The sequence below is a fragment of the Schistocerca americana genome, chromosome 2 (genome assembly GCF_021461395.2).
Source record: "Schistocerca americana isolate TAMUIC-IGC-003095 chromosome 2, iqSchAmer2.1, whole genome shotgun sequence".
NCBI classification, from domain to species: Eukaryota; Metazoa; Arthropoda; class Insecta; order Orthoptera; family Acrididae; genus Schistocerca; species Schistocerca americana.
The window spans coordinates 936,108,111-936,135,574 of record NC_060120.1 but is presented as its reverse complement, the minus strand read 5'-3'; positions in this window follow the sequence as shown (position 1 = coordinate 936,135,574).

Sequence of the window (27,464 nt, the reverse complement as noted above, 5' to 3'; positions counted from 1 at the left end):
TTCACCGCGATGTCGTCAATCACGGATGCGACCATCATGATGCTGTAAACAGAACCTGGATTCATCCAAAAGATGACGTTTTGCCATTCGTGCACCCAGGTTCGTCGTTGAGTACACCATCGCAGGCGCTCCTGTCTGTGATGCAGCGTCGCTGCAAACGTCGTCGTACTGTTGGTGCAAATGGTTGATGTCTTGCAAACGTCCCCATCTGTTGACTCAGGGATCGAGACGTGGCTGCACGATCCGTTACAGCCATGCGGATAAGGTGCCTGTCATCTCGACTGCTAGTGATATGAGGCCGTTGGGATCCAGCACGGCGTTCCGTATTACCCTCCCGAACCCACGGATGCCATATTCTGCTAACAGTCATTGGATCTGGACCAACGTGAGCAGCAATGTCGGGATACGATAAACCGCTATCGCGATAGGCTACAATCCGACATTTATCAAAGTCGGAAACGTGATGGTACGCATTTCTGCTCCTTACACGAGGCATCACAACAACGTTTCACCCGGGAACGCTAGCCAACTGCTTTTTGTGTATGAGAAATCGGTTGGAAACTTTCCTTATGTCAGCACGTTGCAGGTGTCGCCAACGGCGCCAACCTTGTGTGAATGCTCTGGGAAGCTAATCATTTGCATATCACAGCATCTTCTTCCTGTCGGTTAAATTTCGCGTCTGTAGCACGTCATCTTCGTGGTGTAGCAATTTTAATGGCCACTAGTGTAGATTCCTGTTCGCAGTGAATTTTTTGTTCTGTACTACCTGAGCGTTATTGTCACTAGAAAAGCGGGACAGCGCACGAAGTTGTTATGCTGGAATAAACCATATTTTGGGAAATCCTCCACAAGAATCACTAGTGTACAAGAAACTGAACCTTTAACTAAAGACATCAACCAAAGCTTTTGTGTATTGGTAATATCTGTGGTTAAATAGTAGCTCTTTGTACACTATGATCTCCTGTGTACGTTAGTAAATTGTCACCTGACGATGGCTTAATAAGCCGGAAAACTGTACATAATAAACAAATATTAGTAGAGTGAAACACACTTTCCTTGCTTTACAATGTTGTTGGTGTTGTGATTTTCAGTGCCAAAATTGTTTTGATGCAGCCCTCAACAGCAATGTGTTCTGTCCAAGCCTCTTTATTTCAGCGTAATTGCTGCAACGTAAATCCACTTTAAGCTGCTTGCCCTGGTCAAGACTTGGTCGTCCTCTACAATTTTTGCCCTTCTCTCCCCCTCCCTGTCCCTCACACTTCTCACCAATATCCAATTAACGATTCCTTGATGCCCAGTGTTGAGTCTTATCAACTGATTCCTTCTTTCAGTCAGGCTGTGCCACAAATTTTCTCTCCAGTTCAATGCAGTACGTCGTCATTAGTTACTCGTTGTGCCCTGCTAATCAACATTTTTCAGTAGCACCGCGCTTCAAAAGTCTCTATTCTCTTCTTACCAGAATTGTTTATAGCCCAACACATATACCTTATAAAAAGAGTTTCTAACATTTAATTAATATTCGAAGATAAAAAAATTCTCCTTTACAGAATCACTTTTCTTGCTATTGCCACTCTGTATTTTAAATCCTCGCTACTTCATCATCGTCTTTTATTTTGCTGCTCATATAGAAAAACCCTTCGACTATTTGTGTTTCTTTCGCTAATTGAACTCCCTCAGCAACGCTTGATTTAATTCCTCTACACTCCGCTACCCTTGTTTTGCTTTTGTTGACGTTTGTGTTATGGTCTCTTTTCAAGGCAGTATCTATTGGGGCGTGCCTTAAAGTAATGCCTCCGAATTTTTTACTCTGCTCTCAATATCGGATGTGGTATTACGTGCCATGAATATTACTCGGTCGACTTTTTCCGCTTCGCTAAAGCAAATTGCAAATCTCTGCCGCTAGAGGTCTCCGAATTATAGCGCGCAACATGGCGATGTGTGACGTAGCTATGTCGGTGTGTGAGAAACAGCGTGCTATAATCGAGTTTCACGAATTCGAAGCGTTCGTCGACGTGGAGCATCCTCTCCTTCAAGACGATAATGCCCGACCACACACGAGCGCTCCGATATCTGCAACAATCCGACGCCTTGGATTCGCTACCTTCGATCAGTTTCCATTCAGTCCCGACTTGGCACAGTCCGATTTTCATCTGTTTCCAGAACTTAGAGAATACCTTAGAAGATTCCAGAGGTGAAGTGAGGTTGCCGCTTCGTCAACGTTCCACAGTGACGGTATCAACAAACTGGTCTCTTATACAAATGAAATGACACAATTTCAGAGATTTTACTTGCCTCACACAAATATGATTTTATGTACATAGACTAAAGCGGCGAGTGAAAATTAGTAATAAGGCCAGGAATCGAAGCCTGATCTCCTGCGTAGTAGGCAGGTGCGCGTGCCACTAAGCCACCGTGGCACACCAGTTCTTGCAACTCCGCGGATTACCCTGGCATGCCTCCCTCCTCGACCCAGATCCTCACTGCCGCTACAGTCTGCTTTAAGTTACCACTTACACTCGAACAGAATTGCTGAGACTCTCCACGTTCTGGAATCTCAGGATCGAACGTAAATGGGGGATCCAGCCAGAAGCCCAGGTACAGGTACTTTTACCAAAGAAGTGACACAATTTCAGAGACTTTACTGGCCTCATATAAATAAATAAATAAATAAATAAATATATATATATATATATATATACAGGGTATTTCAAAAATGACCGGTATATTTGAAACGGCAATAAAAACTAAACGAGCAGCGATAGAACTACACCGTTTGTTGCAATATGCTTGGGACAACAGTACATTTTCAGGCGGACAAACTTTCGAAATTACAGTAGTTACAATTTTCAACAACAGATGGCGCTGCAAATCATGTGAAAGATATAGAAGACAACACAGTCTGTGGGTGCGCCATTCTGTACGTCGTCTTTCTGCTGTAAGCGTGTGCTGTTCACAACGTGCAAGTGTGCTGTAGACAACATGGTTTATTCCTTAGAACAGAGGATTTTTCTGGTGTTGGAATTCCACCGCCAAGAACACAGTGTTGTTGCAACAAGACGAAGTTTTCAACGGAGGTTTAATGTAACCAAAGGACCGAAAAGCGATACAATAAAGGATCTGTTTGAAAAATTTCAACGGACTGGGAACGTGACGGATGAACGTGCTGGAAAGGTAGGGCGACCGCGTACGGCAACCACAGAGGGCAACGCGCAGCTAGTGCAGCAGGTGATCCAACAGCGGCCTCGGGTTTCCGTTCGTCGTGTTGCAGCTGCGGTCCAAATGAGGCCAACGTCCACGTGTCGTCTCATGCGCCAGAGTTTACACCTCTATCCATACAAAATTCAAACGCGGCAACCCCTCAGCGCCGCTACCATTGCTGCACGAGAGACATTCGCTAACGATATAGTGCACAGGATTGATGACGGCGATATGCATGTGGGCAGCATTTGGTTTACTGACAAAGCTTATTTTGACTTGGACGGCTTCGTCAATAAACAGAACTGGCGCATATGGGGAACCGAAAAGCCCCATGTTGCAGTCCCATCGTCCCTGCATCCTCAAAAAGTACTGGTCTGGGCCGCCATTTCTTCCAAAGGAATCATTGGCCCATTTTTCAGATCCAAAACGATTAGTGCATCACGCTATCTGGACATTCTTCGTGAATTTGTGGCGGTACAAACTGCCTTAGACGACACTGCGAACACCTCGTGGTTTATACAAGATGGTGCCCGGCCACATCGCACGGCCGACGTCTTTAATTTCCTGAATGAATATTTCGATGATCGTGTGATTGCTTTGGGCTATCCGAAACATACAGGAGGCGGCGTGGATTGGCCTCCCTATTCACCAGACATGAACCCCTGTGACTTCTTTCTGTGGGGAGACTTGAAAGACCAGGTGTACCGCCAGAATCCAGAAACAATTGAACAGCTGAAGCAGTACATCTCATCTGCATGTGAAGCCATTCCGCCAGACACGTTGTCAAAGGTTTCGGGTAATTTCATTCAGAGACTACGCCATATTATTGCTACGCATGGTGGATATGTGGAAAATATCGTACTATAGAGTTTCCCAGACTGCAGCGCCATCTGTTGTTGAAAATTGTAACTACTGTAATTTCGAAAGTTTGTCTGCCTGAAAATGTACTGTTGTCCCAAGCATATTGCAACAAACGGTGTATTTCTATCGCTGCTCGTTTAGTTTTTATTGCCGTTTCAAATATACCGGTCATTTTTGAAACACCCTATATATATATATATATATATATATATATATAAAGCTTTATGAGTTTTCACATAAAAAATGCGTAAGCATTACTGTTCAGCCCGCCCTCGTATGTCGTTCAACTCAAGTTCCAGGTACTTGGCTGTCTTTGACAGAATTACAATTTTATCGACAAACCTAAAACTTTTAATTTCTTCACCTTGAATTTCAGCTTTTTCCCAATTTTTCCTTGGTTACCTTCACTGAGGATACAAGATGACTTGGACAGGATTTGTGATTGGTGTAAAGAATGGCAGCTAACTCTAAATATAGATAAATGTAAATTAATGCAGATGAATAGGAAAAAGAATCCCGTAATGTTCGAATACTCCAGTAGTAGTTTGCGCTTGACACAGTCACGTCGGTTAAAAATTTGGGCGTAACATTGCAGAGCGATATGAAGTGGGACACGTATGTAATGGCAGTTGTGGGGAAGGCGGATAGTCGTCTTCGGTTCATTGGTAGAATTTTTGAATATGTGGTTCATCTGTGAAGGAGACCGCTTATAAAACACTAATACGACCTATTCTTGAGTACTGCTCGAGCGTTTGGGATCCCTATCAGGTCGGATTGAGGGAGGACATAGAAGCAATTCAGAAGCGGGCTGCTAGATTTGTTACTGGTAGGTTTGATCATCACGCGAGTGTTACGGAAATGCTTCAGGAACTCGGATGGGAGTGTAAATTTCGCTTCTGTAGCACGTCATCTTCGTGGTGTAGCAATTTTAATGGCCAATAGTGTATAACTTATTTAATTAGTTTATAAACGGTAATAACAGTCTTTGTCTAACACATTCCACAAAATACTCCAACGCTCCCCAGTCCTTCCGGTTCCTTGTGTGCTGTGTAGAGTGTTTTGATGAGATCTACTTCTTTTGCTGTCTCCCGGCTCCTTCCTTGCAGGGGACGTCTCCCCTGTTTCAAGGAAGCACCACTGTCGCCGGTGAGGAGAGCAGTCTCATGCCAGCCCACTTCATCCCGGCTCAAGTTCCCTGGGTTGCGAGGCGCATGTAAGAGCCCGACGGCTCCTTCACGTTTGTTTCTGTGCGGATGCACTAATATCGTCCGAACTCCTACAGGAATAACTTGCGAATAGCGGGTAAATGGACGGCGGACGCTGCACCGTAGTGTGCGATATGTTGGAAATTTGAATCAGTAAAGTTCTGTGCCCGGATGGCCGAAGCGGTTAAGACAACCGCTCACGAGAACTGGTGCACCCGCGTTCGAGCCCCGTCCCGTAGAAATTCTCAACTTTCGCCATTGCATTTGTCACAGCGCTCTATCCGGCTGGAAGTCACGAATTTTCCTTCCATATATTCCCTTTCCTTTCTAATTCTCTGTTTTCTAGTTACTATGATCGTCGGGTATCCGTTGTCAACGGTGCGTCTGCCACAACTGTCGACATCATCTGTATTCGTTGCGTTGCTTCTCGGTGTTCTGTCGCAACCTCAAGTAGTACAGTGGACGGGGTTGATTGATAAGGTGACACGCTATCCGAGCCTTTCTTGAAATGGTGTCGGCACTATTTTCCGAGACCTGCAGTGTTGTCTCTCAACGCAGTGCGTCCTTGATATCGACTCTTCCGTGACGATTCGGTTGCTGCCGATAAAGATAACAACATCGCCATATAGCGAACGACCCCACGTAGTGGGTTTTTCACCGCGGGCACAGTCGGAGGTTTCTTTTCACCCATTTCAATGGAAATGGAAGACGATGTAGATGAAGATGAAATGGGAGATATGATACTGCGTGAAGAGTTTGACAGAGCACTGAAAGACCTGAGTCGAAACAAGGCCCCCGGAGTAGACAACATTCCATTAGAACTACTGACGGCCTTGGGAGAGCCAGTCCTGACAAAACTCTACCATCTGGTGAGCAAGATGTATGAGACAGGCGAAATAGCCTCAGACTTCAAGAAGAATATAATAATTCCAATCCCAAAGAAAGCAGGTGTTGACAGATGTGAAAATTACCGAACTATCAGTTTAATAAGTCACAGCTGCAAAATACTAACACGAATTCTTTACAGACGAATGGAAAAACTAGTAGAAGCCAACCTCGGGGAAGATCAGTTTGGATTCCGTAGAAACACTGGAACACGTGAGGCAATACTGACCTTACGACTTATCTTAGAAGAAAGATTACAGAAAGGCAAACCTACGTTTCTAGCATTTGTAGACTTAGAGAAAGCTTTTGACAATGTTGACTGGAATGCTCTCTTTCAAATTCTAAAGGTGGCAGGGGTAAAATACAGGGAGCGAAAGGCTATTTACAATTTGTACAGAAACCAGATGGCAGTTATAAGAGTCGAGGGACATGAAAGGGAAGCAGTGGTTGGGAAGGGAGTAAGACAGGGTTGTAGCCTCTCCCCGATGTTGTTCAATCTGTATATTGAGCAAGCAGTAAAGGAAACAAAAGAAAAATTCGGAGTAGGTATTAAAATCCATGGAGAAGAAATAAAAACTTTGAGGTTCGCCGATGACATTGTAATTCTGTCAGAGACAGCAAAGGACTTGGAAGAGCAGTTGAATGGAATGGACAGTGTCTTGAAAGGAGGATATAAGATGAACATCAACAAAAGCAAAGCGAGGATAATGGAATGTAGTCGAATTAAGTCAGGTGATGCTGAGGGAATTAGATTAGGAAATGAGACACTTAAAGTAGTAAAGGAGTTTTGCTATTTGGGGAGCAAAATAACTGATGGTGGACGAAATAGAGAGGATATAAAATATAGACTGGCAATGGCAAGGAAAGCGTTTCTGAAGAAGAGAAATTTGTTAACATCGAGTATAGATTTAAGTGTCAGGAAGTCATTTCTGAAAGTATTCGTATGGAGTGTAGCCATGTATGGAAGTGAAACATGGACGATAAATAGTATGGACAAGAAGAGAATAGAAGCTTTCGAAATGTGGTGCTACAGAAGAATGCTGAAGATTAGATGGGTAGATCACATAACTTATGAGGAAGTATTGAATAGGATTGGGGAGAAGGGAAGTTTGTGGCACAACTTGACCAGAAGAAGGGATCGGTTGGTAGGACATGTTCTGAGGCATCAAGGGATCACCAATTTAGTATTGGAGGGCAGCGTGGAGGGTAAAAATCGTAGAGGGAGACCAAGAGATGAATACACTAAGCAGATTCAGAAGGATGTAGGTTGCAGTAGGTACTGGGAGATGAAGCAGCTTGCACAGGATAGAGCAGCATGGAGAGCTGCATCAAACCAGTCTCAGGACTGAAGACCACAACAACAACAACAACATTTCAATGCCAGTAGTTGACACAAGAAATGTGTTAGGCCGCTTGACAGAATCAGGTGCCTCATTTCCAGTCACTGTTTTATTACGTTTGGGACAAAACTACAGGTGCGGCTCGCTGTTTGGGCGTCATCCTATCGATTTTTCCTCGGGGTGAGAATCTGACCGTGAGTTTGTTGCTTGCTTGTGATCCATATCTCCATTAAATTCTGCACTTCATGATGTTCTTCGTTTTCCAGGCAATACATCGCCGCTTAATTTTCGTAACTGAAGTCCAGTGACGCATCCGAAGTGCATATCTCAAATGAATCAGCTGACACAGAAGTAAAAGCTCCCGCCAATCGAACTGAAGTGAAAAATTCAAGGGATAACGATACGCACACATATAGATGGCGATAGTTTCACGTACGCAGAGTGTGAAATGACAGTGCATAGGAAGAGCTGTCATTTATACTCAGGTGATTCTTGTGAAACGATTTCCGACGTGTTTACGGCCGCACAACGGGAATTGGTTCAAATGGCTCTGAGCACTATGGGACTTAACATCTGTGGTCGTCAGTCCCCTAGAACTTAGAACTACTTAAACCTAACTAACCTAAGGACATCACAAACATGCATGCCCGAGGCTGGATTCGAACCTGCGACCGTAGCGGTCACGCGGTTCCAGACTGAAGCACCTAGAACCGCACGGCCACAACGGCCGGCCGACGGGAATTAACAAGACTTTGAACGCGAAGCGGTAGTTGTAGTTAGATGCGAAGGACTTTCATTTTAGGAAATCGATAGGAAATTCAATATTCCGAGATCCACAGTGTAGAGAGTGTGTCGAGAATTATTGTTCAAATGTTCAAATGTGTGTGAAATCTTATGGGACTTAACTGCTAAGGTCGTCAGTCCCTAAGCTTACACACTACTTAACCTAAATTAACCTAAGGACAAACACACACACACCCATGCCCGAGGGAGGACTCGAACCTCCGCCGGGACCGAGAATTATTGGGCATTACCACTCACACAGACAACACAGTGGCCGACGGACATCACTTAACGATGGAGATAAGTGGCGTCTGTGTAGAGTTGTCAGCGGTAACAGATAAGCAACAATGCGTGAAATAACCGCATAAATGAATGTGGGACGTATGACGAACGTATGCGTTAGGACAGTGCGGCGATGTTTGGTATTGTAAGTAGACTGTATAGGTTTTCTTATTGGTAACGCCACATAGCGCTCTGTATGAAAATCACTGGCTGTGCTGTGTGCAGTCTGTGGCTAGTTTGCATTGTTGTCTGCCATTGTAGTGTTGGGCAGTTGGCTGTGAACAGCTCGTAGCGTTGCGCAGTTGGAGGTGAGCCGCCAGCAGTGGTGGATGTGGGGAGAGAGATGGCGGAGTTTTGAAATTTGTAAGACTGGGTGTCATGAACTGCTATATACATTATGACTTTTGAACACTATTGAGGTAAATACATTGTTTGTTCTCTGTCAAAATCTTTCATTTGCTAACTATGCCTATCAGTAGTTAGTGCCTTCAGTACTTTGAATCTTTTATTTAGCTGGCAGTAATGGCGCTCGCTGTATTGCAGTAGTTCGAGTAAGGAAGATTTTTGTGAGGTAAGTGATTTCTGAAAGGTATAGGTTAATGTTAGTCAGGGCCATTCTTTTGTAGGGATTATTGAAAGTCAGATTGCGTTGCGCTAAAAATATTGTGTGTCAGTTTAAGCACAGTCATGTATAATTGTTCTAAGGGGACGTTTCAGTATTAATGAGCTACGGCAGCAGACGACCGACGTCAGTGCCTTTGCTAACAGCACGACATCGCCTGCAGTGCCTCTCCTGGGCTCGTGACCGTATCGGTTGGACCCTAGACGATTGGTAAGAGCAGATGGTAGGGTTCGAGTATGGCGCAGACACCACGAATCCATAGACCCAAGTTGTCAACAAGGCGCTTTGCAAACTAGCGGTGGCTACATGAGCTGCGTTTACATGAGACGTACTGGGTTCTCTGGTGCAACTGATTCGATCACTGACTGGAAATGGTTATGGCTACGAAGTCTTTCGCGACGTATTTGTTGAATAAAAGTGTCTCGGTGTACATGCCGCGTCAATTCAGGATAAAACTCCAAGCTTTCGACCACTGCCTCCATGGTCATCGTCAGGGCTGAAACTTACTGTCGTAAACATGCGGGGCTCCGAATTTTATATGCAGAGGACGGCTTCTGATGGGCTGGAATACGTCATAGCAACAGGGATATGGCGCGTAGTGAAGTGGTGCCCTCTACTTCCATAGATGTAGTTTCTATCCCCCGTTGCTCGCAGCGCCATCCCTTGAATCAACAGGTAAAGTGCGGGAAGTTTTCCACTGCGATTTTTCTTTATGCAGTGCACACTTTCAGGTGTTGCTAAGTGCATAGCCGTTGTCTCTGTTAAAGTTATTATCGGTAAGTCTAATTTCGACTGCTTCCCGGATCACAGAGATAAGTGCATAGCCGCTGTCTCTGTTAAAATTATTATCGGTAAGACTAATTTCTACTGCTCCCCGGATCACGGAGATAATAACTTTAGCAGAGACAACGGCTATGTACTTAGCAACACCTGGAAGAGTGCACTGGATAAAGAAAAATCGCAGAGGAAAACTTCCCGCACTTTACCTCCTGATTCAAGGGATGGCGCTGCAAGCAACGCGGGATAGAAACTACATCTATGGAAGTAGAGGGCACCACTTCACTACGCGCCATATCCCTGTTGCTATGACGTATTCCAGCCAATCAGAAGCCGTCCTCTGCATATAAAAGACGGAGCCCCGCTACTTTACGACAGTCAGTCTTAGCCCTGACGACGACCATACAGGTAGTGGTCGAAAGCTTGGAGTTTTATCCTGAATATACGCGGCATGTATACGGAGAGACTTTTATTCTGGAAATGGTTATGTTCAGCTACTCGGAACCCAACGGTAGCCATTCATCAACTTCATGTTTCCATGCAACGATGGAATAGTCACCTGCCCACAGTCCGCCATTGCTTTGAAGAACAGTTCCAGCGAATCATTTGGCCAAGCAGGTCGTGGGACACAAATGCCATCGAACATTTATGGGTCATAATCCTGCACTGGCAACATTTTCGCAACTATGGACGACAGCAGTATTTCTGCAGGGGACTTCCAATGACTTGTTGAGTCCATGCCACGTCGAGCCGCTGCACTACGCCGGACAAAAGGAAGTTCGGCACGACATTAGGAGGTATTCGATGACTTTTGTCATCACTTTTTATTTTATTTCATGTTGCACTCTGTTAACTACACTACTGGCCATTAAAATTGCTATACCACGAAGCTGACGTCCTACAGACGCGAAATTTAACCGACATGAAGAAGATGCTGTAATATGCAACTGATTAGCTTTTCAGGGCATTCACACAAGGTTGGCGCCGGTGGCGACGCCTACAGCGTGCTGACATGAGGAAACTTTCCAACCGATTTCTCATACACAAACAGCAGTTGACCGGCGTTTCCTGGTGAAACGTTGTTGTGATGCCTCATGTAAGGAGGAGAAATGCGTACAATCACGTTTCCAACTTTGATAGAGGTCGGATTGTAGCCTATCGCGATTGCGGTTTATCGTATCGCGACATTGCTGCTCGCGTTGGTCGAGATGCAATGACTATTAGTAGAATATGGAATCGGTGGCTTCAGAGGGTAATACGGAACGCCGTGTTGGATCCCAACGGCCTCGTATCACTAGCAGTCGAGGTGACAGGCATCTTATCCCCATGGCTGTAACGGATCGTGCAGCCACGTCTCGATCCCTGACTCAACAGATGGGAATGTTTGCGAGACAACAACGATATATACGAACAGTTCGACGACGTTTGCAGCAGCATGGACTAACAGCTCGGAGACCATGGCTGCGGTTACCCTTGACGCTACATCACAGACAGGAGCGCCTGCGACGGTGTACTCAACGACAAACCTGGGTGCACGAATGGCAAAACGTCATCTTTTGAATTAATCCTTGTTCTGTTTACAGCATCATGATGGTCGCATCCGTGATTGGCGAAATCACGGTGAACGCACAATGAAAGCGTGTATTCGTCATCGCCATACTGGCGTATCACCCAGCGTGATGGTATGGGGTGCCATTGGTTACACGTCTCGGTCACCTCTTGTTCGCATTGACGGCACTTTGAACAATGGACGTTACATTTCAGATGTGTTACGACCTGTGGCTCTACCCTTCATTCGATCCCGGTGAAACCCTACATTTCAACAGGATAATGCACGACCGCATGTTGCAAGTCCTGTACGGGAGTTTCTGGATGCAGAAAATGTTCGACTGATGCCCTGGCCAGCACATTCTGCAGATCTCTCAACAATTGAAAACGTCTGGTCAATGGTGTCCGAGCAACTGGCTCGTCACAATACGTCAGTCACTAATCTAGATGAACTGTGGTATCGTGTTGAAGCTGCATAGGCAGCTGTACCTGTACATGCCATCCAAGCTCTGTTTGACTCAATGACCAGGCGTATCAAGGCCGTTATTACGGTCTGAGGTCGTTGTTCTGGGTACTGATTTCTCAGGATCTATGCACCCAAATTGCGTGAAAATGTAATCACATGTCAGTTCTAGTATATTTGTCCAGTGAATACCAGTTTTTCAAATGCATTTCTTCTTGGTGTAGCAATTTTAATGGCCAGTAGTGTATATGTGCCGGTGCTATGAGCTTAAGGTTGTGCATCCAAGCACTCGCAGAGTATCCCATGCCTGCAGGCTCTGAGAGAAAGAGAGAGAGGGAGAGAGGGAGCATGTAGCGGAATGCCGGCAGCTGCAGAACGTGAGTGGGTGGGGCGAGGTGTGGTCAGCAGCGCCCGCAGCGTGATTGGCCAGCGTCCTTGGGTATTACCGCAGACCGCGGCCCTACCTGCTGGTACTGGACGCTGCTCGTGGTCGGCCGTCTTGCTCACTGCTGGCCTTACAGGGAATCTCAAGTGGCAATCCTCTTCCCACGTACACTACTAATCCTGCATCATACGTCCGCACACCCATTTTGCATTCGTATGAATTATGTTGCATCTCGGATATATATCGTTAGGTCTTTCACTGTAGTATCAGGGCTGAAAGGTTGTTGACATTGCAGTTACACCAACCTTTGTAATTACTATTGCGCCAGTTATGTAAAATCTCTACCATCTGGACAGCAAGATGTATGAGACAGGCGAAATACTTTCAGACTTCACGAAGAATATAATAATTCCAATCCCAAGGAAAGCAGGTGTTGACAGATGTGAAAATTACCGAACTATCAGTTTAATAAGCCACGGCTGCAAAATACTAACGCCAATTCTTTACAGACGAATGGAAAAACTGGTAGAAGCCGACCTCGGAAAAGATCAGTTTGGATTCCATAGAAACACTGGAACACGTGAGGCAATACTAACCCTACGACTTATCTTAGAAGATACACTAAGGAAACGCAAACCTACGTTTCTAGCATTTGTAGACTTAGAGAAAGCTTTTGACAATGTTCGCTGGACTACTCTCTTTCAAATTCTGAAGGTGGCAGGGGTAATACACAGGGAGCTAAAGGCTATTTACAATTTGTACAGAAACCAGATGGCAGTTATAAGAGTAGAAGGACATGAAAGGGAAGCAGTGGTTAGGAAGGTAGTGGGACAGAGCTGTAGTCTCTCCACGATGTTATTCAAACTGTATATTGAGCAAGCAGTAAAGGAAACAAAAGAAAAATTCGGAGTGGGTATTAAAATCTATGGAGAAGAAATAAAAACTTTGAGGTCCGCCGATGACATTGTAATTCTGTCAGAGAGAGCAAAGGACTTGAATAGCAGTTGAACGGAATGGACAGTGCCTTAAAACGAGGATATAAGATCAACAAAAGCAAAACGAGGGTAATGGAATGTAGTCGAATTAAGTCGGGTGATGCTGAGGGAATTAGATTAGGAAATGAGACTCTTAAAGTAGTAAAGGAGAATTGCTATTTGGGGAGCAAAGTAACTGATGATGGTCGAAGTAGAGAGAATATAAAATGTAGACTGGCAATGGCAAGGAAAGCGTTTCTGAAGAAGAGAAATTTCTTAACATCGAGTATAGATTTCAGTGTCAGGGAGTCGTTTCTGAAAGTATTTGTGTGGGTTGTAGCCATCTATGGAAGTGAAACGTGGACGATAAATAGTTTAGACAAGAAGAGAATAGAAGCTGTCGAAATGTGGTGCTACAGAAGAATACTGAAGATTAGATGGGTATATTGCATAACTAATGAGGAGGTATTGAATAGAACTGGAGAGAAGAGAAATTTGTGGCACAACTTGACTAGAAGAAGAGATCGGTTGGTAGGACATGTTCTGAGGCATCAAGGGATCACCAATTTAGTATTGGGGGGCAGCGTGGAGGGTAAAAATCGTAGAGCGAGACCAAGAGATGAATGCACTAAACAGTTTCAGAAGGATGTAGTTTGCAGTAGGTACTGGGAGATGAAGAAGCTTGCACAGGATAGAGTAGCATGGAGAGCTGCATCAAACCAGTCTCAGGACTGAAGACCACAACAACAACAGCAACAACAACATGTAAAATATTTGAAAGACTGTTTCTGAATCGCTTACAGCACATGATGCTGCAAGCATTAATTCATCATCAAGCAGGTTTCAGATCAGGAAAGAATTTTACATCTGTGATTCTCACGTTAACTCAGTTTATAGAGAATGGGTCTGTAACTCATAATAATACAAGTGTAGCTTTAGTAGACCTGGCAGCTGTTTCTGTTACTGCCAATCATCTCTTTTTTTCAGTCTTCTGATTGGTTTGAGGCAGTCCGCCACGAGTTGTTCTCTTCTGCGCCAGTCTCTTTCATCTCAGAGTAGCACCTGCATCCAACGTCTTCAATTATTTGATCGATGTATTCCAATCTCTGTATTGCCCTACAGTTCTTACCCACTCGAACTTCCTCAGGTACCACGAAGTAATTTCCTGGTTACTTAACACATGTCCTATCATCCTATCCTGTCTTCTTTTTAGTGTTTCCATCTGTTTCTTCACTGATTCTATGGAGAACCATCTCATTCCTCAGTCCTTCTATAGCACCAAACCTCAGACTTTTCACTTCTCTTCTTTTCGGTTTTCCCATATCCGTGACTGACTACCACAAAAAGCTGTACTACAAATGCATGTTCCCTTTCTAAAGCGAAGGCCAATGTTGGATACTGGTAGACTTCTTTTGGCAGGAAAGCCCTCTTTGCTGTGCTAGTCTGCTTTTTATGATCTACGTAATTCGTCTATCACGCGTTATTTTGCTTTCAAAGATAGAAAAATTCCTTAACTTCGTCTACTGCTTGGTTAACAATTCTGAAACTAAGTTTATCGGTTACCTCATTTCTGTTATCCCTTGTTACTTTTGTCTTTCTTCGATTTATCTTCAGTCCATATTCTGTCCTTGTAATACTGAGATAAAAAAATCTTTGTGGCTACCAAGCAATATAAATTCACCAAACTCAGTGAAGATCTGCTTGCGAAATGAAGGTTCTATGTAGACCTACAACGACAATAAAGTAGATGGGGATTCTTGAAAAATGGATTATCACAAGGCAACCTACTGCCCCTGGTCTTCCTAAAATCTGTAATGATACTTGGCCTCTTCCAGATCATACCATGAGTTTCCTTTATACAAACGATGTGGCTTTAGCGACTCATGATAAGTTATTTCAACAACTAGATGTTAATCTCATAAATGTTTTCTTTGCACAAGTACAAGTTAATCTGATAGTTCCTTTAAAAGAAAGTACTTATTACAATAAAAATCGACTTCGCCTAAACCCAGTTAAAACTCAACTCCGAGTTTTCCATCTTAAACAAAGTGTCTCAAGGCAAGGTATATGTTTAGATGCCACACCACTTCCAAATTTTTTAGGCGTCACACCTGATCGCACCTTAGCTTACAAGCAGCATTGCGATAACACAAGACAAAGTGGAAGCTGTCCTGAGAAAGCCATCATAAGGAAGACAATCGGCAGTGCATGGGCCTTTCGGCCACAATTTTTGACGGAAACGGCATCAGTCTGCTGTTCGTACGCGTACCCTGTCTGATGCAGCGCTGCCGCCGCCAAAGAAGTCAATACGGCAAATAAATGAGACGTGCAGGCTTGTTACTGGATGTCTGAATCCTACACCACCTGTTAAGATGTGACATCTGATAGGTGTTGCCAACTCAGACGTCCACCATGAGGTTGCTGCCATTGTGTAACGGATAAATCTGGTCCCACAGCTGTATATCAACAAACCAGAGATTGAGATCCAAGAAAATCTTCATGAAAACTAACAACGTTTTGTAAACGACGTCAAAGTTAGAAATATGGAAACGATCCTAGTTGACATCAGTCATCTTATACGGCATGTGCTCAATTACCTACACCCGGGAGTCGGAAAGTCCACATTTAATCCCCAAAAATAGGTATTTCTAGTCTTCATTAGAACCTGCTGCAGCGGATAGGCGCAAAAGTGGACCACTTGTTCTGCCGCCGATTCTGTCCCCCATCTTGCACCCATGAACATCTGCTTCAAGCAGCTCTTTAGTTTTCCTGTCTTTGGTCATCTGTGGTGTAACCTTCTGTGCACTTATAGCGGACATGTTTGCTTTGAGGTATTCGTTTCAGGTAACTTGCAAATTTTTGTGTTTCTTTGTGTTGATGTTCATCACACGAATAAAAAAAAAAAGATCTTAAATTTCTTAGTCTTTATTCGCTTCAGCACGAATATAAGTAAGGTACTCGTATATAGAGAATACAAGACCGTAGGTTCTATCGAGAATCAAGATACCTTGATATTAAACAATGTACGTCGGAAACAGCAATAAATTCATGTAATACTGACGCAGATGATGGAACTTATCCTTGCAACGTTAGTATATGTGACTGTCGCGACAAAATATAGTGAATATTTTATACATGGCGATTAAGGTCTAAACGTATCGTATTTCTTAGTACACCGATGGAATCATTGTTGTTAGTGCATTCGTTAAGCCTGGTTCACACCGTATCGAATACAAGCGAACGAGCATTCTTTCTGCTATGAACTGGAGGCAAACGTGAGCAAACAGTATTCGGTAGTGTTAGACTCGCATTCTAAGGCGTTTGCTCGAGTTCCGCTAGTTGTCGATCTTTCACTGAGTCATCAAAAGAAATTCGCGTGCTCCCCTAACTGGCGTTCGCACTACAGAGTACACATTCTGTTTTGCGTGACAACTGCGAAATAGTTTGTTGCTGACGTGAGCTTATGTTAATTTTATCCGCTGACTTCTTTGCGCCTACACTTGATACTGATCACACTACTTATAATGTCTTTGTAGCTTATTTGTTATAAAATATCACTTTCAATACTTAGTAAAACGCCATCGGGGATTGCTCGACCTTCATACGTAGTCTACTGTCAGTAGACTGTTAAATGCTACGGGTATTAAAACATCTTGTATGTTGCCCGCAATGTTGCTTTAGCGAATAAACTTATTTGAAAAAGTTTTCCCCAAGCTTCAAGAGCATGACCCGCGTATTACGACTGGAAGTAAAATATTTTACGGGCTCTAGTTTGGATGAAATGAGATCTGGAACAAACAGGCTTTTCACGAAATAGAACTCATTTGAAATTGATAAAATTCCGTCAATCATTATTTCAAAAGTCTTGGCGATTACGCCAATCGAAGTGCCACTCGTCTGACCGGATACTACTGGTAGTTAGACGTTAGAGACAGGGAGCTTTGACTTCATCCATATCAGCTGTCCACTGGAAAATTCAGCTGAATAAACCCACACAAAATAATAACGTGACTTTTATCTATAATGGATGCAATTGAACTCCGTGACTGTTCCTTTATACTGTGTAGAATATTAACCGCTACCCGTCACAACAGATGGTGATTTTATTTAATTCAGTGCAGGTTTCGGGCTTATGCCCATCTTCAGGTGGTTTACACTCATTTACATGTTTCCGCACTCATTGTCGGGGTTCACTGTTTAAATAAAAAGCAAATAATGTGATGATGATTCAATAGACATAACGGAAACATTTGGAAGTGGCTAAGCAACATGTGTTGACAATGTGAGTGTATTTACGTAAAGCTAGAGCACCCATATCGTTCCCTCATTACATTTAGCACATATTTTACATACTTATTTCCATTTTTCAAACGTTGAATGTATATTAGGCACTATGGTTATTATTGGAACATCCATATTATGCCTCTGACACAGTATTGGCACTTTACATGTTTGTAATTACAGAAGCACACACACTTACAACATCCTAAGCGTTTGCATTGTAAATCGGAGGTTATGGCCAAAGAGCTTAGATATAAGAAATTCAGAGATGTTATACTCACAGATACATAATAGAAATTACAAATTACGAAAATAATAACGTCTACGTCCCGTAGGGTTATAAGAGTTGTCGCGCCACATAATGAAGTTAAAGACACTTTTTATTTAAAACTTCTGTGGTGTGGTCTCTTAGGTTCCTAGTCTCCTACATTAGCCTGCCCGTAAAGCGGCCTTGGGTAACAAGAATAAAGGTTTTCATAGCAGCCGAAGGTGGAAAAACATGATTATCAACATGTATTATACCTACCATATCTGCGTGCTGTCACTTGCTAATGCTCGAGAATGCCAAATTAACTAATCGCAAATGAGATGGAATAGTGTGAAAGCCTTCCACTGCTTTTTACTTTAACCTGTGAGTTCATACATCACCTCGGCTTTTAATGCCGTGGAACATTACCCCTTTACATAAAATCTGAGCGATAAGTGAATAAGCTCAAGGCGACTAACTTTGTTTGTAAGCTTCGTAGCGGCAAGAACTTTCGCAACGCGCAACGGAATATTTAAAGTGGGGTTTAACGAGAATTAAGCCAAGCCAAAACTTAAACTATAATCCTCACAATAGACCTAATAACCTTCTAACAATGCAAGAGTAACGGTTACATCTTATAGATGTGAGTTGAGCGATGCAAATGTTTTTGTCCTCTTTAATGCCTCTCAGTTTTATATGCAATAGATGCAAATGTACTACAAGGCGGTTATGATTAAACATTCACTACTTGACAGGGACCCCATGAAAAACTGGTGATCGTAGGACAATCAAATTTTGTGGAAACATTTGTAAGGACGAGCGGAAGAGAAAAAACGAATAAACAATTGAAATTATCAGATTTTAATTTCCACGTGAGCAGGTATCATTTGTTAACTGCTTACCACGTTTACGTTCCAGGTTACAACACTAGAGATTGCTCTACTGATGCCCAAGACAACAGTGGACCGTGGAATGTTCAGCTGTCGCGACACATTCTCGTGCAGTGCTTTAAGATCGCTCATTGTGTCAGCATTCTCTGCCATGGTAACTTTTTCAACACTTTTTGAAACAGCTGGCAGTCGGCCTCTCTCAAGAGCAATTCTCAAATCACCAGTTAATTCGAAGGTACGAATGCATACCGATGCTTGTGTTTCAATCCTATGTCGCCATACCAGTACCGACGCCTAACGGTGAGTCACGACACTAGCACCAGTAACGACGCAAAACCGGCAATGCACAATCTGAACATCTGAACACTGGTCCTACAAAACTGGGTACCCATACAGTAAATAGTTTTCCGTCTACACTGGCTCAGGTGGCGAAAGTTTAATTATAACCACCCTGTTATATTCGAGAACGTAGTTTTTTGGAAAACTTGTGGTAAGCTCTTATGGGACCAAACTGCGTAGGTCATCGGCCCGTAAGCTTGCACACTACTTAAGGGGCTCCGGAACGCCCTATACTTGCAATGTTAAAATAACGCTTATAAATTACATCTTTCCTCACAAAGTATTTGAGGTAGGAAGTTGAACGTTTTACAGATTATTTATTGGAATATGGGCTACAACTTAACACAGGGATTTTACAAAATTTTGGTTGAGTTATTAAAGATGATTTTTTTTCAATTGTAATGAAAATTCACAACATTTTTTTGCAATTTTTTATTTATATATTCAAAAATATAAAGTTTTTTGGAAAAAGGCTGTGTTAAATTATGCAGAAGGCACTGTGTAACATTTCCTGAAAGTTTGAAACAAATATGTTTGGAAGATCCTTAGAAAACATGTAATTAGTATGAGAAAATAAAAGTTTTGGGAATCGAGCGACAAAGATTGGATTAACTTTTTAGTGCATTCCAGGTCCATAGGATGGATTATCTTCATCCTCTGCAAACTCCTCCTCCAGCTTCCTCTTGTTCCTCCCCCTGTTTACTCTTGCTTGTATTTCTAGACTCTTTACAGCCCTGTCTGCAGCCAGAAGGCGTTCCTTGTCTAAAGCAAGCATCGCTCGTTGTTGTGTTCGTAGATTTTGCTACCATTTTCTTCAGTTGCAGTTACTGCAACACTGTTCCAGAAGGTGGTCATGTATGAACACTTATCACATTTCAGTTGTATTTCACTAGCAAGTCCTACGTGCTTTATTATGGAGAGTTCCAGACCAACTTCACTACAATGAATACATCTTACACAGTTTGAAAAAATTCCTTTGAGAACCGACATATCAAATATTTCATTCACATACGATTCGCCCATAAAACATTCATAGTTTTCACTCATTGAACCAAGCTTCTTCTGTGAAGTATTTTCTTTCCCACTTTGACTGCTATGGGCAGGTGTACTTGAGAGGTTAGGTTCACTCACTTGGTTATCGTCTTTATTGTTTACAGTAATAACACATACCTTTGGCTTTCCAACATTTCTCCTTTTCTTAAAAGCCTTCAGACGATTTCTAATAACTTTACTTTTACTCATTATTATACTTCAACAAAACAGAGACTCAAGAAACAGAATTAATTACGAATATTTTCGAGATAACGACAGAGTAAATAAACATGAAACAATCGACAATCACACCAGCGTTATATATTGAACCATCACAGGTTAGCCACAACGCATACTTTATCTCACATCACTAAAATGTACCTGATGAACACGGACGTTAATAATAACACCATTTGACAGCAGTTTAGCAGCGCCACAGTGGGTCACGCCCATGTAGAACACATTTCAAAAAAAAATTTAAAAATAGTTGTAGACTTCGTAATTGAATAAATTATATATCTATTAAAAGGTAATAGTCTGCAGATTCAGAAAACGCAAAAAAGTAAAAATTGAACTTTTCATGATTTTGAGCCTCTCCGGAGCCCCTTAATCTAACTTGAATTAACTTACACTAATGACATGACACACACACACACACACACACACACACACACACACACACACACACACACACCCATTCCCTCAGGAGCACCGTGGTCCCGTGGTTAGCGTGAGCAGCTGCTGAATGAGAGGTCCATGGTTCAAATCTTCCATCGGCTGAAAAGTTTACTTTGGGCGCTAATGACCGTTGAAGTTGTGCGCCCTAAAACCACAAAAAAAAACACACCCATGCCCGAGGGAGGACTCGAACCTCCGACGGGGGGAGCCGCGCGAACCGTGACAAGACGCCCTAGTCCACGGAGTTACCCCACGCGGCAACGTAGTTCGTAAGTGAGTACATGTGGAGGTACGAAAAACGTGGAGGGTTAACTTGGACAAAGACCGAGGGCAGTGAAAACAAGTTTGTAAGAATCCTAAATTATGTTCACACTTCCTATGCTATTCAGTAACTAATTACAGAATCTCATGTTACATATACAAGTCCCTTCCAATTGGCTACATGTCTTTACTTGACCTCCACACACAACAGGCAAGGAAAGTCGACAGATATTAACTTTAACACACAAAATATTATTTGATTATTGGAAGACCAACGAGACAAGCAACTTGGAAACCTGGATCGCTGAAAGGGAAGTTGCACATGTATTCCCACGTGTTCGGAAGTAGCTGTGAATGCGGAAAAGGACCTAACTTTTCCCAAGTTGAATACGACTGCAAAGTATCCCGCGGAAAGAAATTAATGTACTGTAATTTGAAAAAAAAAAGAAAAAACACATACACTCAAGTAAATGCAATGCGAGTGTACACGCCAGCAATCATCTCACCATAATTCAGAATGATTTCGCTTCTCTGCGTTCATTTCGTTGTCACACGACAAAGCGTCTTTAGTAAACAAGTCAACACATCCTCACCGCTGCAGGTGGAGGAAGAGTGTATCAAAATGGTTCAAATGGCTCTGAGCACTATGGGACTCAACTGCTGAGGTCATTAGTCCCCTAGAACTTAGAACTAGTTAAACCTAACTAACCTAAGGACATCACAAACATCCATGCCCGAGGCAGGATTCGAACCTGCGACCGTAGCGGTCTTGCGGTTCCAGACTGCAGCGCCTTTAACCGCACGGCCACTTCGGCCGGCTAAGAGTGTATCCAGAGAAGAGTCCTCTTTGTCTGCCGACCATATGGCCTCTGGAAGTGATTCTGCCACCAAACTTTCCTATTGGTTGGCTCACGTCGGAAATCAGACGACTTGCCAAGACATAGCTGACTGTCTCCACCCAAAGATGTACTACCTCAGCAGACAGAGAAGTGACTCCAAGACTCCTTGAGGCAGACAAATGCCTATCGGCGCGCGCATGCATACGCGGCCTTGCGTGTCTCTAAATACAGATGCATTTCCAGTCTTTATTTCAAATAAAAAAAGTCTGAAACAGTCAAGGGAGTTCTCTCAAGAAATTTATAGTGGCTGTATAGCCAAGCATGTGAAGGCTATTGAAAATGAGAAGGTCGATAATTTTATTGCTCTGCTACGCTATTTGTATCTCATCAGTCTTACAGTCCTACCGGTGTTTTAAAATTATTGCGCTACAGTATCATTAACATATAAAGTTTCCGTTATACTGCCAGTCGATGATTTCAGAAACCACCCACACAGTCGAGAGAAATTGATATCTAAGGTGTAGGCTCATGTAAACGCTTACACGATAAGGCCGCGAAACAGATTAGTAGGCTAATTGGAAAATTAGCTTGGAAACTCCGAAATGTGCACCTACATGAAAGGCGTGGTTTTTACACAGTAATTTCATAAGGAACTTGTGTTTATACGCATTATCATCACAACGAATCATGATAATAATTTACAAAGAAATCCAGTTAGAATTCCTTCGGGCAATTTCCAGAAATATTCCTGCATCTCTCTATTTACGGGCGATGGCGGAGGTTACAAGAAAAACATTGTGCATATAATTCCACTGTTAGAGATTAAGTGATTGTGACTATAAGATCTACATCTACATCTACACACATACTCCGCAATCCACCATACGGTGCGTGGCGGAGGGTACCTCGTACCACAACTAGCATCTTCTCTCCCTGTTCCACTCCCAAACAGAACGAGAGAAAAATTACTGCCTATATGCCTCTGTACGAGTCCTAATCTCTCTTATCTTATCTTTGTGGTCTTTCCGCGAAATATAAGTTGGCATCAGTAAAATTGTACTGCAGTCAGCCTCAAATGCTGCTTCTCTAAATTAGTAGCGATTCACGAAAAGAACGCCTAATTTCCTCCAGAGACTTCCACCCGAGTTCCTGAAGGATTTCCGTAACACTCGCGTGATGATCAAACCTACCAGTAACAAATCTAGCAGCCCGCCTCTGAATTGCTTCTATGTCCTCCCTCAATCCGACCTTATAGGGATCCCAAACCCTCCAGCAGTACTCAAGAATAGGTCGTATTAGTGTTTTATAAGCGGTCTCCTTTACAGATGAACCACATCTTCCCAAAATTCTACCAATGAACCGAAGACGACTATCCGCCTTCCCCACAACTGCCATTACATGCTTGTCCCACTTCATATCGCTCTGCAATGTTACGCCCAAATATGTAATCGACGTGACTGTGTCAAACGCTACACTTCTAATGGAGTATTCAAACATTACGGGATTCTTTTTCCTATTCATCTGCATTAATTTACTTTTATCTATATTTAGAGTTAGCTGCCATTCTTTACACCAATCACAAATCCTGTCCAAGTCATCTTGTATCCTCCTACAGTCACTCAACGACGACATTTTCCCGTATACCTCAGCATCATTAGCAAACTGCCGCACATTGCTATCCACCCTATCCAAAAGATCAGTTATGTAGGTAGAAAACAACAGCGGACCTACCACACTTCCCTGGGGCACTCCAGATGGTACCCTCACCTCCGATGAACACTCACCATTTGAGAAGATGGACAAAAACAGGTAACTACTTCGATACAGTTACCAGATGATATTTAGTTTTTCTTTTTATCTTACAGAGCGAGTACAGTAGAGTCTGTACCGTTCTCTGCTCCTTTGTTCTCTACAAGTAGCAAACATAAAATTAACACGAACTTTAAATTTAATCGTGTGGAGTGTGTATTATTTAAATCACTAGAGAGAGAATGCACTGCAGATGTTGACAATGATAAGGAAAATGTATCTGACTTGCTAATGTTCTCCCACAAAGTGGCAATGCTACATGAAAGAACAGTAGAAAATTCATTGCTTTTAAATGGATATTTGCACTAAAATTATTGTTCTTCATGCGAAAAGTTTTCCCTAAACGATTTTAAAACAAAGGAATACAACGTTAATTACAGTTAAGGGGGGACGTTGGTGAAAAACATAAACATTTCAAAAATGCACCAAATCCACAGTTTTGGAGATATGGGAATGAAATTTTGTACCACGCTTTACATGAAAGTAACACATTTACATATAAAATCCTTTCATTATACATATTCAACTATGTTTTTGAATGAAATTTGAAGTTTTATTTTCAAAAAATAATGTATTTTTTGGGACAGGTCAAATAGGAGAATTTTCATAATTTTTTAATTATAATTCCACAAGTACACTTTTGAATTCATGCAAAATTCCAAGCACTTTGCCCCATATCTCAGCTTGCAATCAGAATTTCAAAATTTGGTCTTGCGACAACGTTCATTAGGTTTACAGAAATATGTGTACAAAATTTCATAATTCTAGCATTTATAGAATCTGAGGAATAGGTACATAAACTTTAAAAAACAAACCTTTCAGGAAACGCAATTTAAAGTTCAACCTAACTTTTTTCCTTATGTCACTTCTTCAGAAGGCACCACATTTGTACTCTGGGTCGTCTTTCTCTTCAAGTCTTCTCTTCTGGTTTCTTGTTCTCTGTCTTCTTTCCTTTTACCAGGTCTTCAACTGACTTTTCATCTGCAGAGACGAGCTGTAAATCTACTTTTCTCAGGATGTATTGAGTAAAATTTCCTATCTTGAAGTTCATTCTTTCTAGTACCTTCATCCTCCCGACGTTCCCATCATTAAACACAGTAATTGCATCATAAGTTGCAATTGTGACAACAGTAGCAGATGGAAATGTGTTTTTAGGGAATCGTTTCCATACGAGTGAATTTAGAGACTCATTTGGATTTTGGGTTTTCCCATGAACAAACTTTTTGAGAAGTGCAGGATCGGCCAAAGATGATCCATAAAACCAAATATTATGTAACACAGCCTTCTAAATGCATCCCGCACATGTTTGGTTGAAAGTAATACACAGAATCGTTGTTCACTGAGCTGATGTTGAAGGGCTGCTTCAAAACGTGGGCGTGGCAGGGAGGCTGCATTACACTTTTAATTAATTTTCAGGCAGAATGAGATTTTCACTCTGCAGCGGAGTGTGCGCTGATATGAAACTTACTGGCAGATTAAAACTGTGTGCCCGACCGAGAGTCGAACTCGGGTCCTTTGCCTTTCGCGGGCAAGTGCTCTACCATCTGAGCTACCGAAGCACGACTCACGCCCGGTACTCACAGCTTTGCTTCTGCCAGTACCTCGTCTCCTACCTTCCAAACTTTACAGAAGCTCTCCTGCGAAACTTGCAGAACTAGCACACCTGAAGGTAGGAGACGAGGTACTGGCAGAAGTAAAGCTGTGAGTACCGGCCGTGAGTCGTGCTTCGGTAGCTCAGATGGTAGAGCAACTGCCCGCGAAAGGCAAAGGACCCGAGTTCGAGTCTCGGTCGGGCACACAGTTTTAATCTGCCAGGAAGTTTCAATTTTCAGGCACTTCGAATGCGATTTCAAGATTGAAACTTTGGGAACTTATTGTCGATGAGTTGTACTAACAAGCAAAATATAAATCGAAAATTGACGTTTTTTGTCAATTTCATCAACGTGCCCCCTTAAGCTACTGCCTAGGTAACATCCATGTCACAAACCACAAAAGCAAACGATAGGGATCCACTGCCACTTAGATAGATACTCGTATTTACGTATCATCTGAGGGAGAGAGTGGAGGTTCGGAACGAATGAAAGTTTCGGGGGTAACTACAAAACAATTTTCATTTCCGGTGGCTTCCACTTGGACTACAGAAATGTAAAAGTATTTACGTATCCGAAGACAGAGAATTTATCAACTTCAATATGTTATCGATGTTCTCGTGATGTATTTATTTATCGTGTGGCATTCTGACATATTAAAAAAAGAAATACAGAGGGTGTATCGCGTAAAATTTACAAAATATGCATATCTGCCTTGTTGGGTTCTAATTCTGTAAAGCACTGACAAAGTTTTGCGTGACAGTTCACATCCCGGTGGTTTTTCGGTCACACACAGCATACTACTAGTTTGCTGTCCTGCCCATTCTTGAGTCCATGCATTAGTAATGTTGAAATCACCTTCCACAGTGACGCCTGCTATTATTGCTGGTATTTATCTATAGTGGAATCGGTTATGGTTTGCATCGTCGACACATGGACAGATTTGTAGATTTTTACTATCTGTGATCTTTTTGTGCTCTCTCGTGGGAGAATTTATTCGAAGTAGTTAAGGGGATGGAATGTGTCTTACAGTTGGAGCCACAGGTGATGGCGGTTGAGTTTAGGCTTGTTCTGCACATCTACGTCGCGTATTCTCTGACAGCCAGTCAGCGTTCACTAGTGTTCTAATCGGTCTACTGTGAATGCAGTATCAAATTCCAGCATTAAACTTGATCGTAACGTGTTATTTAGTGAATTTTTACTCCGTTTGTTGGAAGTTGTCACCACTGATGATGGATGTAAGCGACAGATTCTACATAAGCAAACGAGAGACATAATTTAGAGAGCACATGCCTTCTTCAAGCACAAAGCTCGCGTGTGTGCATGTCGCAACTGTCGCTTGGAACCGAACCGACAATACTGCAATCACCGTTAGTAACTCGAAGTGCGCGAACCATAACCGTTCGTGAATCGGACTATAGTACTGGAAGCCATTCTGTTGGTGGTGATTTAATAACGCCAACAATGATTCTCATGACGTTATTTTGTTGGACTTCTATATTTTGTGCATATGGGCTGTTTGGCCAAATTGGGGCACAATGTTCAGCACTTGCGAAAACAAGACTCAGAGTAAAAGAACGTAGTGTGTGCGGTAGCTGCCCAGGTTGTACCACATAGCTTCTGAATGATGCTGTTTCTTGTTTTCATTTTTTCGACAATTTTTGTTCGATTCCCTCTGAAAGGTAGAGTTCTATCAAGTGTTACTCCCATTTACTTTGGTGTTTAGTTTTGAGTACGTGTAGTGTTTTCAAACTATATGTCGAGTTTTCTCCCGGGAAGTCCATTACTTAGGTGGAAGCAGGAAATTTCTGTTTTGGTGGCGTTTGACTGGGATCTCCTCATGCGAAACTACTTTATCACTACCTCTAGGTCTTCCATTAGGTCTTGTCGAGATATCTACTTGAACTCGTTTTAAACATAATTTAACAATTGCAATTATTTTTAACTTACGTGGGTAAGGTGTAGCTCCATATTTCGGAGTGCTGAAGGCAGTACTTTCTTCACTATGTGGTTACGTCTCCCAGTTTTCTCATTCATTGACATGCGTTCTGATGATTCAGCAGCTACTCTTACTTCTGTTGCAGTTACCATGCCAAATACCTTTCCTTTGATTTGAATTTATTCTCATAATGAAAACGTTTTCACCTTCGGCACCACACAAACGAAGAAATTTCTT